Source organism: Dipodomys merriami, unplaced genomic scaffold, assembly GCF_024711535.1.
Source record: "Dipodomys merriami isolate MVZ:Mamm:240054 unplaced genomic scaffold, mDipMer1.0.p SCAF_2033, whole genome shotgun sequence".
Lineage (NCBI taxonomy): Eukaryota > Metazoa > Chordata > Mammalia > Rodentia > Heteromyidae > Dipodomys > Dipodomys merriami.
This window is the reverse complement of record NW_027203420.1, coordinates 26471-39705: the sequence shown is the minus strand read 5'-3', so window position 1 is coordinate 39705 and position 13235 is coordinate 26471.

Sequence of the window (13235 nt, the reverse complement as noted above, 5' to 3'; positions counted from 1 at the left end):
TTTTGAATGACCCTAAGTGATACTTACATGCAATCATGTTTTAAACCAATATGCCACTCAGTTGATGAACGAATTGACAAAATGTGGTATACACACACACACACACACACACACACACACACACACACACACACGCGCGCGCGCGCGCGCACACACACACGCACACACACAAACACACACGGTGGAATTCTATGCTTCTAAGTCATAAGGAAATGGAAAGACTTGGAAATATCCTACTAAGTAAAATAAGCAAGACACAAAGAAATTCCATGGTTTCTCTCATTTGTAATAAGTAGGAAATGTCTAGGATAGTCCTAGCAGATGAGCCAAATGTCTCAATAGTTATGTATATATGACCATATAAGATAATGCTGAGCAAAATAAACTCCTAGATATGGAAACAGGTTTTTCTTTGAGGTTGTTGTTTTTGATGTACAATGTAATTTCTTTTTCTTTGTGTTTACCCCTATGGTTTATCCCCTACTATATTTGATTTTGGGATCCTGTGTATTGTATATACATATATCTTAATTTGGCAAGAGAAGAGGAACAACAAAATGGCGAGACAAAGGGCAAAAGACAAACCAGTGCAATAGCAATACTCACAAGACTTGTTGGAAATTTACATTACAACTTGTAAGGGGTATTAGGGTGAAGGAAAAGTATGAGAAAAATGAGGGAGGAGGTAAAAAGTTCAACATGCTATATATTTACTACCTTACAATTACTGCAACCACTTCTATATATCACCTTGACAATAAAATTAAATTAAAAAATAAGCTACATAAAATATAATTTCACTATATTGGTATAGTAAATATTCTATGTGGATTACCTTTTTAAAAAATGAACGCTATTTGTCTTCTAATTTGTATTAATTACCCCTTTCTTTATCAGATGGTCATCAACTTGAATGTTATCAAACTATACAAATTTTTCAGAATATATTTGCCATTATTTTGGAAAAAACACATTATTTTAGTATTGTCATACTAAAACAGAAAACAGTTCAATTCTATGGAAACTCCTAACTTTTAAAACTGACTAATTGTTAAGAGGACAGAATATATGTATTTTTCAACATTCCTGTAACTACTAACTACTCATTTTCAAATTCTGAACATGCCGAACCAGAGACATTCAAAAGAGTACCTGTTTACATTTTATTCTGCAATTGATGCAGTTTCCAGTGTGGGGGTACATATTTAAAAGTCAACAGAAAAAAATAGCCACATTCTGGTAGAAGATAAAACTATGAAGTATTTATAATAAATTCCTCAAGTGTAAACATACGTTCATCAGAGTAAGCTATTATTTCTATGACCATCAATCCTAAGTTTTTATGCTGTAAATTCATCCTAGCCCAACAGTTTCCAACTTGTAAGGTAGACCTTGAAATTCCCTAAATTCACATCAGGACTAGCTTATCATTATTGTGAAAAAATACTAAACTTCTGCTAATGTGATGCTCTTCCTATTGGGGAAAGAACATTACACTAAACTTTGCTGCATCATTTTCCCCCCAGTGGTATTCTTGAGATCAAAACACTTGCAAATATTATTTATAGCTATATTTTTATCTATCACAGATATTCAGGAGATCTGAATACCTGAATATGAAGATCTGAAGCTTATGGTTCAAAGCCCACACAGGCAGGAAGGTTCCTTAGATTCTTATCTCCAATAAACTGCTCACGAAAAGCCAGACACAAGTGGCACTGTTGTTCAATTGAAGAGCAGTAGCCTTGAGGAAAAACAGGCTCAGGGACAGTACCCAAGCCCAGAATTTAAACCCAAGGATAAAGCAAACAACAAAACCAAAATAAAAACAAACCCCAAACCTAGCATTTTTCTCATCATATACAGAGGTATGTAATTAAGGAAATTTCTTCCTGTGTTATATATAGGTAGAAGAAAAAGGATGTCACACAATTACTCTATACATACCATGGTGCACCAAACTCTCAAAAAATTCCTCTTTTTCTAAATTTATAAATTAATGTCATAAATTTGTTGGCAACTTTTTCTAGATTATTCACATTATCATGTTACACAGGAACTGTTGCAATTATCTATTAACTAAGTTCTAATTATACCTCACTTGACAGAATATTTTAGGCAAATAGAATGCCAGAATCATTTGTGAATTTGTGAATTAAATCTTCTATCCTATAGAATATGAAATACAATATGAAATAGAATATGAAATTACAAAAAATACAAACAAAAATATTTATTTTAAATCTAAATTCTAATTTGGACAGGTCTACAAAGTCCTACATTAGATGAACTTCGCTATTTCCCCAGGCTTAAGCTTTTTTTTTTTTAATTTAATTTAATTTAATTTAATTTTATTTGAGAACATACTGTACAGAGGGTTTACAATTACATGGGCAGGATAATGCATATATTTCTTACCAAGCATTGCAGCCTCCTCCTTTGTTTACCCTTCACCTCCCTTCCCAGCCTCCCCCCTCCCCCCCACCCAATCATACCCCCCTCCCCCCCACACACCGACATTTTAAAGCTGGTTTTGACATGACATTTTGTACTTCTCATTGTTGCAACAGGTCCACCTGAATCCTTAAACGACTTGTTTGTCCCCATCTCCTCCACATATTATACTGACCCCAGGCTTAAGCTTTTGTAATCCTTCACCATTTCTTTGGAATCCAACAGAATGATGCTTACTTTTTCAATTTTTTGGTTGGGAATCTTGAGCTCTTTAGCATCTAGGAATGTTCTGTAATGATGACAGCATTTAAAACACAACTGAGGATTACATATGAGTTGCATTTCAATAGGAAACTTGACTTCTTAAAACATAATGACAAAATTAGCCAAAACTTGCAACTGTATATTCCTTTCTTGTTTTTTTTATTCCTTTCTGGTTTTGTTTTATTGAGACAAAATTATATTACCTAGTCCAGGGAAGGTACCACTATGTAATTCCACTCTCTAATCTCCTGTCTTAGTCTGAGTGCTAGAATTCCAGGCTTGTATCTCATTGTCCTACCATACTTTGTTGGTTTATTTAATCTTGATATAGACTAGCATTTCTGAACTTCTCCGATAATATTTTTCAAAAGACTGATGGCTCAGAATGTTTATGTACTATTTTCTAACATTTGACACAGGATATGAACGTTTTCAGATGCACCTGCAGGGGTCTCTGATTCATTCCTCCATGGATCCAACCCCTTCAATAACGATTACTTGACTTTCTTACTATCTCTGTTCCCTAACTATGTAATATTCTCAAGCGTTTTGGGGGGAAATTTCACTTGAGGACTTTCTAAAATTAAAAAATTATCACTTGATTCTAGTCTTGGGACATATTTTTTTATTATTTTCTAACATTTCTGCACATTCTGACAGTTGTTTTATATGTGTGTTTGCACATATAAGTGCCTTTGTGTATATGTGCATGTTTGTGGGTATATATATATATATATAATATATATATATGATAACCTCAAGCTCTTATTCAGCAATCTTGCTTATAACTAGCATTCCATCACATGAGCCATTCTTCCAGTGCAGCTTTTGGCTGGTAATTATAAATAGTGTCTCAAAGACTGTTCTCCCAGGCTGGATGCAAGCTGAACTTCCCAGACTCCTTTACATTCTTAGTTTCTATTTTTCCAGGAGTACCAACTTTTAACTAGAAACATTTTTGTGAGTGCAAAAGCTGTAGCCCAGATTTTTAACTCGAGTTCATATAAAGATAGAGAAACATACACATTACATATACTGAGTGTACACTGTTAGAAATGTGATGTTAAGAGGGATGCTGGTGGCTCATGCGTATAATGCTAGCTACTCACGAGGCTGAGATCTGAGGATTGCAGTTCAAATCCAGCATGCGTAGGAAAGTTTCTGAGGCCCTTATCTCCAATTAACCAGCAGAAAACTGGAAGTAGCACTGTGTCTCAAGAGGTAGAACGCTAGCTTTGGACTGAAGAGTGGAGGCCCAGACTTCAAGCCCACAACCATCCAAAAAAAAAAAAAAAAGAAAGAAAGAAAAATGGAAAAGAAATGTGATCTTAGCCACCAGTTCATTGCTAATATAATTCCTGTTTTCTCAACATAGCCTTTTTTTTCCAATTAAGTCCATGCTCTTATATCTGACTTACTTGGAACCAGAATTATTCTTCCATTCTACATTTTACAAATTTGCATGATTAGCTACCATGATTTAGAGTTAGTAGATGAAAGAGAGTGGCCTTATCCTTCATGTTTCATTAATAGTAATGCTTTCTCTATATCACTCCCATAGATCTAAATACTGGTTTTGGCTTTATTGTTTCAAAGTTGTGTTTTGCAGAGTCTTCTATAGTGTATTGGACCATTATATTTAAACACAGAACTTCTTTTTCTCCTATTATTCTCATTGTATCTCCTACTGTTAACTTACATACACTAGGGAACTAATGAACAACACACACACTTACTAAAAAATGTTTCTGAGAATCTTCTTCCCACTTAAAATTGGTCTTAATTTACAGAGCATAGGAAATTTCAACTTAATGTACTCCAGGATAATTTCTTTCATGTTTTTTTTATTTTTGAAAATGATGTACAGAGGGGTTAGAGTTACATAAGTAAGTTAATAAGTGCATTATCTAATGAGCATTGTTACATCCTCTTTGTTTTTCCCCGTCATCTTTTTTTCTCTCCACCATCCAAACTCCCCCCTCCCATCCCCAAGTTTTAAAGTTCGTTTTCAACATAGTGTCTTGTTCATCTTGTTGTTACAATGGGTCATACTGTTTCCTTGTTTCAGCGTTTTATTTCCCTTCCCCTCCCCACATTAGAAAAATGTATATGTAAGGTGCAGGTTAACGACATCAAATACAGTGAAAACAGGGGTTACACCATGGAGGAAGAAAATAGAAGAGAAACAAAAAATCACATAGTACATTTAGTACATTAAAAACAATAACAAAAAAAAAACAAGTTGTGTTCCTATCTTGAGGTTCATTTTACTTAACATCATCTTATATGTCCATATGTACATGGATAATGTTTTATAAACCATGATAATTCCATATTTTCTCGTTACTAAGTTGTCTCTGAAACACGTGTTACCTTATGTCCAAAGATGTACTTGTGCTATTTCAATGAAGCCAGAAAACATTCATTTTATCGGGAGTAGCACCATAGATTGTTCCTGGAAGTAAGTGGAAGGAACTGTTATGGGAAGTGGATACTGATTCTAAGAGAGGAATTGAACATAGGGAAATGACCAAGTTCAAGTTAATTTGTGCTGTCCTTTTTACTGTACAAGAAAATAATCCAAGGCTTGAAGGAAAATCTGTCCCTGACTTGTTCCAGTGTCTTCTTTACTCATATAAAACTTTTCTGTAAACTTCTAAAATTGAGAGTATTACAAAAGGAAACAATCTGCCATTTGAAGGCCAGCATAGAAAAAGAAAATAACTTTGTTTTAAAGTATTCTACTTCAAAGAAACAAAGACATGAGGTTTTAAAATGTCTTATGCATGGGTATTTAACTCCTGAGATGATTCTCTTGTTGCAAAAGTCAGTTATCCATTCCTTTAATCTGGTCCTGAGTTCACCATAGCAATGAGGATTCCAAAAAGCAGGTTCCAGTGAATATGATAAGCAAAAGGAGCCTCTTCTCAAACCAGTACTGTAAGGATGGTCCCAAAGAAATATGTGGGTTTTTTGTTTGCTTCTTCATTTGTTTAGTTTTTTCTGGATGTGGGGCTGGAACTCAGAGGCTGGACCCTGTCCCTGAACAGTTGTCTTTCTTGTCTACCTGCCCTCAAATCTAGTACACTACTGCTTGAGCTAAAACCCCACATCTGGCTTTTTTGGTGTTTAATTAGAGATAACAATGTGACAGACTCCCCTGCCTGGGTTGGCTTTGAACTGAGAAAACCAAGTGACATCAACTGTATGGACTTCTCTTTTGAAACAAGAAGTATTAGAAGTTTTTTATAAAGCTAATATTTGGTAATTTTTAAAATAAGAGAATATATTCATCAAAGAAGCCATAACTTAAATAACTCAACTAAAGTAGGTGCACTGAATCATTTTGGAATTATTTTTTATGCATAGGAAGATTAATATTGACTTCGTAGTTCCTTTTGGGGAAACTGAAAGTCATATTTGCACTTGTTTTGTTTGTCGTGGGGCTTGAATTCTGCTCCTGGGCACTGTCCATCAGCTCTTCAGCTCAAGTTGAGCACTCTACCACTGTAGCTACAGAACCACTTCCGGGTTTCTGGTGGTTAATTGAAGAGAAAAGTTTCATGGACTTTCTTGACCAGTCTGGCTTTGAACCACAATCCTCTGGTCTCAACCTCCAGAGTAGCTTAGCTAGGATTACTGGCGTGAGCCACCAGCACCTGGCTCATGTTTGAATTTATTGCATTTAATGACACTATGTATGCAAAGAATGGAAATTTGAATCAAATGATGACCTTGCAGCTTTTCAGAAAAATTGAGGTAGGAATAACTATGTCCTCATTTTTCTATGTTGTTATACTAATGACTCATGAACTATGGGACTCTTACATTAGCATCCTCTGCCATCTGTGTAGGTGTTATTTAATATTAGGAATTGTTCATAGAGAAATAGAGAAAGACAGATTTTTAGAAAGCAAAGGATATCAAGAATGAAAGAACAACATAAAAGGAGATACAACTTATCACACAGAGATTAAGAACTAGCCAAAGTGATTTAGAATGCTAAAGGCAATGTGGAATGAGCCTAGTTGATAACTAGTTCTTCAATAACCCAAAATAGTTCCCTAGAACAGTTTCTGGTATAATTTAGTTATTATTATCATTTATTTCTTCGAGCTGGGGTTATTCCTTCACTTCTGTTAAAACTATTAATTAGCCTCTGCCTTTTTGGTGCCATAACTGACCAAAAAAGATTTCCAAATCTCAATTAGACTACCCTTCTCATTGTGATTAGAAGTGACAACTCAAAAGCATGGAATCTTTGAATTTCCAGGATTAATCTTCACCTGATATCTAAGCACATTCCTGGCACTAATTGCTGTGACCTGTTAACAAAAGGGTTTTTTTTTTTTAAACACAGTATCCTAATATAGGTTAAAAAAAACATGAATTAAGGACTACTGTTAGGTAATAGTTGGAAGGAGCAATTATATATTCCAAGTATGGATTCTCTATTTGGCATTTACTAGCTAAGTGACATTTTTGCCAGTCCTGGGGCTTGAACTCAGGGCCAAGGAAATGTTCCTGAGCTTTTCGGTGTTTTTTTTTGTTTTTTGTTTTTTTGTTTTTTTTTTTTTTTGCTCAAGGCTAGCACTCTACCACTTGAGGCACAGCACCACTTCCAGTGTTTCTTTTTCTGTTCATGTGGTACTGAGGAATTGAGCCTAGGGTTTCATGCATGCTAAGCAATCACTGTACCATGAAGCCAAATTCTCAGAACCCTATATGACTTTCTTAAGTTGGCATTACTTTTTCTTTCCATTACTTTGTATTATAATTTGGGCCAAGTGGTAGAAAAGGAAGTGGAAAACAATACTAAGTCCAGTAAGGTTTACATTCCTATCACATCACTAAGGAAGTACAGTGTTGACCTGCAGGACTCATAGGGCTTGTTGCATGTGACATTATTATTGAAAACACTATTAACAGCTCAGACATCCAAAATATTCTGCTTCCACTTTCATGGTCAAGAGCCATATCTAAGCCTTTTTGTTGATTGGGTGTGTTTCCTAGGAAGGAAGAAGAAGGATGTGGAATATGATGGTTGAAAAATGTGTATATTTGTTCCGTGTCCAAATTTTTTGCAATTTAAAAAAATGCTACTGATGAACTCCCACCTACATCTAATTGGATATGCTGTCTGCACTGGCCCTAAGCCGTGTTGGCTTAGGTTGAAGACACCTTATATGTATATTCCCTGTGTAGGATATCTTTCTCTCACCATTATCTATAGATAGGTATTCTAGGCAAGGCCGGTGTGTGTGTGTGTGTGTGTGTGTGTGTGTGTGTGTGTGTGTGTGTGTGTGTGTGTGTGTGTGTGTGTGTGTGTGTGTGTGTGTGTACACCAGAGCCCAGACTCTGGTTCCACAGGCCTGTATAATCCGGCGTGTCTTTCTCCCACTTGGCAGGCACTCTTCTGCTCGAGACCTGCGGCTCCGAGTCCAGCTCCTTCCCGAGTCCCTGGTCTCTGCAAGGGGGTCTGAACGTGGATCTTCACATACTGACCGTGATTCTACACAAAGCCTCAGAGCCACCTTCTACCTTGGAACCTACAGAGACCAATGGAAAATGGAAGTCTGGGTGACTTCTTAGAAGGTATCTGACTCAACCTCCTTCCCCCTCTTTCTCCCCCGATCTGTGTACTGGAAGTGTCCCTCTGGATGAGACCCCCATCCCTGGGCTGTATGGGGCCAGAGCTGCCGATTAGCTGAGCAGGTGGAGCCACATCTCCTTAATTTCGACCATATGCAGCCCCTCTTCACCCCAGCACTCTCCTGTCAAATCCTCCACACCCTTTCCAATTTTACATAATTTTCATGGTCTAATGTCTTTATTTTTGCTTCTTAAATCTTCCTGCTCTTAGAAACCCCTCCTACCCACCCTCCCAACAGAAATAGCTTTTAGAAGCCCTGCCCACCACACGTGCCAAAGTTCCCCCCCACACACAAACAGATCAGATCTGCACCAGAATGCTCCCAGAAGCCCAAGTTGCTGAGTAGGTCCTGCACCACCCCAAAGGGGGCCATCTTCCCTCCTCGTCCCTCCTACCTTGTTCTATCCCTGGCCACTCATGACCACCAAGATCTCTCAGGCTTCTTCACTTCCTGAGTGCGGGTCTCTCCATCTGTTGGGAATAGATTTTAGGAGAACCCCCCCCCACATACACAGAGTACCAGATGCCGCATCTGAACCAACCACCCACTCTCCCCCTCCCCCCTGCCAGCCCTTCACTGCTCCACCCACTGCTGAGCCAGAGGCTGCTCCCTGTACACCGTGCATCCTCCATTGCTCCTTCCTGGACTTGATTCTGCACTGTGCTTTCCCTCTCCACCTTCCCCTTGCAGGAAGGACCTCTCCATGTCTGGATAAGGTTTGTGGGACATGCCCCTGCCCCCTGTCCCACCTAGGGAGCCAAAGGCGCAATACCACCCCTCCCCCCACTCCAGGGAGACAACTCACTGGGAGAGATGGGCTCCCTGGTGGGACAGGAGTAGGCCCAAGCACCTGGCTCATGTTTCCCCCTCTTCCTTCCTGGACTATTTCTGCTGTGGGCTCTGCAGGTGCTCACTGCCTCCCCCAACCCCTTTCCTCTGGAGATGCCTTTTCTCACCCCACGTGGAGAGGTCACCAGCTGATTCCCCACCCCCTCACCCCACTCCCATCCCCAGCTCCTTCTTGGATCCCTCTTGGCTGTCCAGCCCTATGCAACCAAGTCTGATCTGTGTGGGAAATCCAGAAGCTGGCCTGCATTCCTGTGGGAAGCTCTCTCCTTCACTGCTCCCGGATGTGTCTTGAGTTCCCTCCCCCATGCTCACCCATTTCCCTGGGAAATGACCTCTCAATGCCACAGCCACACACAGAGCCAAGGCTCTCTGTTGGCAACTGGGCCATGTCAGCCACAGTGGGTCTGAATTAGAGAGGCCTCAGGAACCAGAGGGGAACCCACAGGTTGAGGGCAGCCTTTCCTATCTCCTACATTCCCTCATCCCAGGATATTAGTCTGGGAGGAGGTGCTGGTGCCCCGTGGCCCCACTGGTATGGTCGGATGTGTTGTAGCAAAGCCCAAGGGAGGCCTAGCCCCCCTCCCCCCTGCAGGCATATGGCAGCAGCCCCGAATTCTCCCCCTTCCTACTTTCTCCCTTCCCTGAAGGCCAACTTCAAGATTTCCCAGATGGAGGCCCACCCCTTCTCCCCTACTGGTCTCTGAGGGCTCCGCCTACTAAGTCCACCCACACTGCTGGGTTGGCCTGCTCCCCATTTGCTGCCCCTCCCTGGCAGTCCGGGTTGGTTCTCATTGAGGAAGCCCAGAAATCCTGCCTTCCTCTTCCTCGCTTGGCTGGCCCTTTCCCACTGACTGTTCCTGCCTCTCCTGCCCCGCCAGTCCCTCTCCTGCTTCTCCTAACCATAGGGGCCTAGGGGCCCAGCAGGCACAACACCGAGACCCCATCTGCATCTGCTCCATCCTTGCTCCTCCATTTCCCCCATCAGCCCTACCTCCTCCATTCCTGGCCTGCCCCTGTCCTAAGTTTCATGACCCTTCCACTTATCCCACCCCTCCTTGGCAGCCTGGCCCTCTCAGAATGGCAAAGGCTCCATGGGCCATTAAGAGTCAGTTCCCAGTTTTGGAGCTTGCTCCAACCTCATCCCTTCCAGGCCAGGGCCATTCTCTCTCTGCTTTCCAGGAAATGACTTCTGGAGCTGTCCTGATCCCATGGGCTGATGCGGGGCAGAGGAAGAGTTGCTGGGGCCTCAGCCTGAGGGTCTTGCCTGGGGTACCGGGGCTGCAAAAGGCCTACTGGGAACAAGGCACTGGGATCCAAGCAGCAGCAGGAAAAATGGGGTGGGACCAGGCTCAGGAAACAGATGCCAGCAAGCCTGGAAGGGCAGGGCCTTGTCGCGAGTCTGTCCCTGTGATGCAGGTGGGAGCAGAAGGAAGTGGGTGGGCCCAGTCAGGCCCCTGCATCTGTTCTTCCCTGAATCCAGGGGATGGAGGGAGACCTAAAGGGCGAGTCCTGCTCAAGGTGCAGGTACTGATGTGCAAACCAATGGGATGGGGCCCTAATTCGGGTGCCTCCCAAGGTGCTCCTGCTAGAGAGCCCCATGGCAGAAACCGCCCCAAGCACCCCACTGGCAGGTGAGCTATGGGGCTGAGCCCTGGGGCTGGTCTTGCCAAAGAATGTGGATGCCAACTATATTTTAGATATGAGACCCTTGTCCGTTGTATGGCTAGTGAAGATTTTCTCCCAATCTGTGGGCTTTCTATTGATCTTGCTAGCTATGTCCTTTGCCATGCAGAAGCTCTGCAACTTCATGCAATCCCATTTCTCCAACCTTTCTTTGATTTGTTGTGTTTCTGGGTCTCTATTAAGAAAATTTCAGCCTGAGCCAAGGAGGCCTAGGGTTTCTCCTATTCCATCCTGTAATGTTTTCAGAGTGTCTGCTTTGACTCCGAGATCTTTGATCCATTTGGAGTTGATTCTGGTGCAGGGTGATATATAAATATCTAGTTTTAGTTTTCTACAAGTAGTTAACCAATTTTGCCAGCACCATATACTGAAGAGGCTGTCTTTCTTCCATTCTATTATTTTCGCTCCCTTATCGAAGATTAGTTGGCTATAGGTCTGTAGGTTCATTTCTGGGTTTTCAATTCTATTCCATTGGTCCTGAGGTCTGTTCTTATGCCAGTACCAAGCTGTTTTGATTACTATGGCTTTATAGTAGAGTTTGAAATTTAGTATTGATATTCCACCAGCAGTGTTCTTTACACACACACACATACACACACACACACACACACACACACACACACAAACACACACAGAGGAAGGTAGTAATGATGAGCTGAGCTAGAACTGGGGGCAGTCCTGTGGCATAGACATAGTAAACTCTCAAGGCGGTTCAAGTAGTTTCTCCCTAAGTCCTTCATGGGCTGAGGGTTCTGGGCCATGGCAGTTAGTACCATGGAACCTGCCCCTTCATCCGTGTATGGGGCCACAGGACCCAGGGAAGGACACTATGGATGCTCCTTTGTAGTCGGCCCACAATTGCAGACCTTCATATACCCCCACGCACTGGTGAGGAAAACAGGGCTCTGAGCCCTGGGACTCCAGAGATAGCAACTGCTACAAGCAGCAGCCAGCAGGCTTTAGATTCCTGAGCCTACAAGTCTATCATGAGCCCAACTCAACACCTGCTCAAGGTGTGCCTGATGATTAACACTGTTGTGATACTTGTATGAGTGGGTGTTACCTGCTGTGCCATTTTGCAGCCATTGCCCCTCCTGGCCCAGAACTATGATCTGAGACGTCGATTGCCTGGTCAGATGCACACTGCACCCATGACAGATGCCATTCTGATGACCCGACCAATGACCTCCATACCCCAGGGCTGGATTCTTCTCTGATACCGTGGCCTGCTCTATAGGAACAGGCCTCAAAAGAGGCTGCACTCAAGACTTGTAGAAGACCAAGACATTGGGAGATCCTCAGGGGCCCACTGGAAAATACTCTGCCTAGAGTCACAGAGTGAGGTCCAAGAAGGCCAGGTGTTGTTCATGGGGCTTGAACTCTGGGCTTGGATGCTGTCCCCTAGCTCTTCAGCTTGCCACTTGTGTCACAGGGCCAATTCCAGTATTCAGGAGGTTCCTTTTAGATCAGCGTCTCCTGGAATTCCTGCCTGGGGTTGGTTTTGAACCGTAATCCTCATATCTCAGCTTCCTGAGGAGCTAGGAGGAGAGGTGTGAGTCACTGGCACCTGGCTGATCTGACCTTTCAGTAGCTCCTGAAAGCTTTTCTTTATTTTTTTAGGTGCCAATGCTGGGGCTTGAACTCAGGGTCTGGACTCTGGTCTCTTAACTTTTTCCCTCAAGTCTGGCACTCTACCACTTGAGCCGCAGCTCCATTTCTGGCTTTTGTAGTTAATCTGCAAGAACAGTCTCACTAACTTTTCTCACCTGAGCTGGCTTGACTCATGATCTCTGATCTCAGTCTTCTGAGTAGCTAGGATTTACAGGGGTTGAGCCACTTCTGGCATTGTGCTAGAAGCTTTTCTTAAGCAAGCATTCTTCCCTGTGTTTGCCTTGAATCCTCCATGCAAAGGAGGCCTGAGGGTCAGGAGGTGTGAAAAATAGGCTTCCAGCCACAGGAAATGGCTGGAGTCCATGGTGAAAAGCCAAGCTAATCTTCCCCCTGGGCCCCATTCTGGGAACCCACCATTTGCCCTACCTGTGTCTCAACAAACCTTGATCCAGCCTTGAATGTTCTGCCAGAATGTCTGAAGCCACAGAACCTTCATTCCACCTACACCACTTGCTCCATATGACACATAAGGACCTTTGCCCATGATGGACCTTCTGCCTGAGGCTCTCTGTCCGGTTCCATACATTAGAACTCCTGTGGAATTTTGGCACTGGTTATATCACCTCCTGGAGCAAATTTTTCCTTCCCTTCTCTCTTTTTTTTATTATTGAGTTGCTATAGACAAAACTTTGTGCAGGGTGACTGGCAAATGCTCTATCT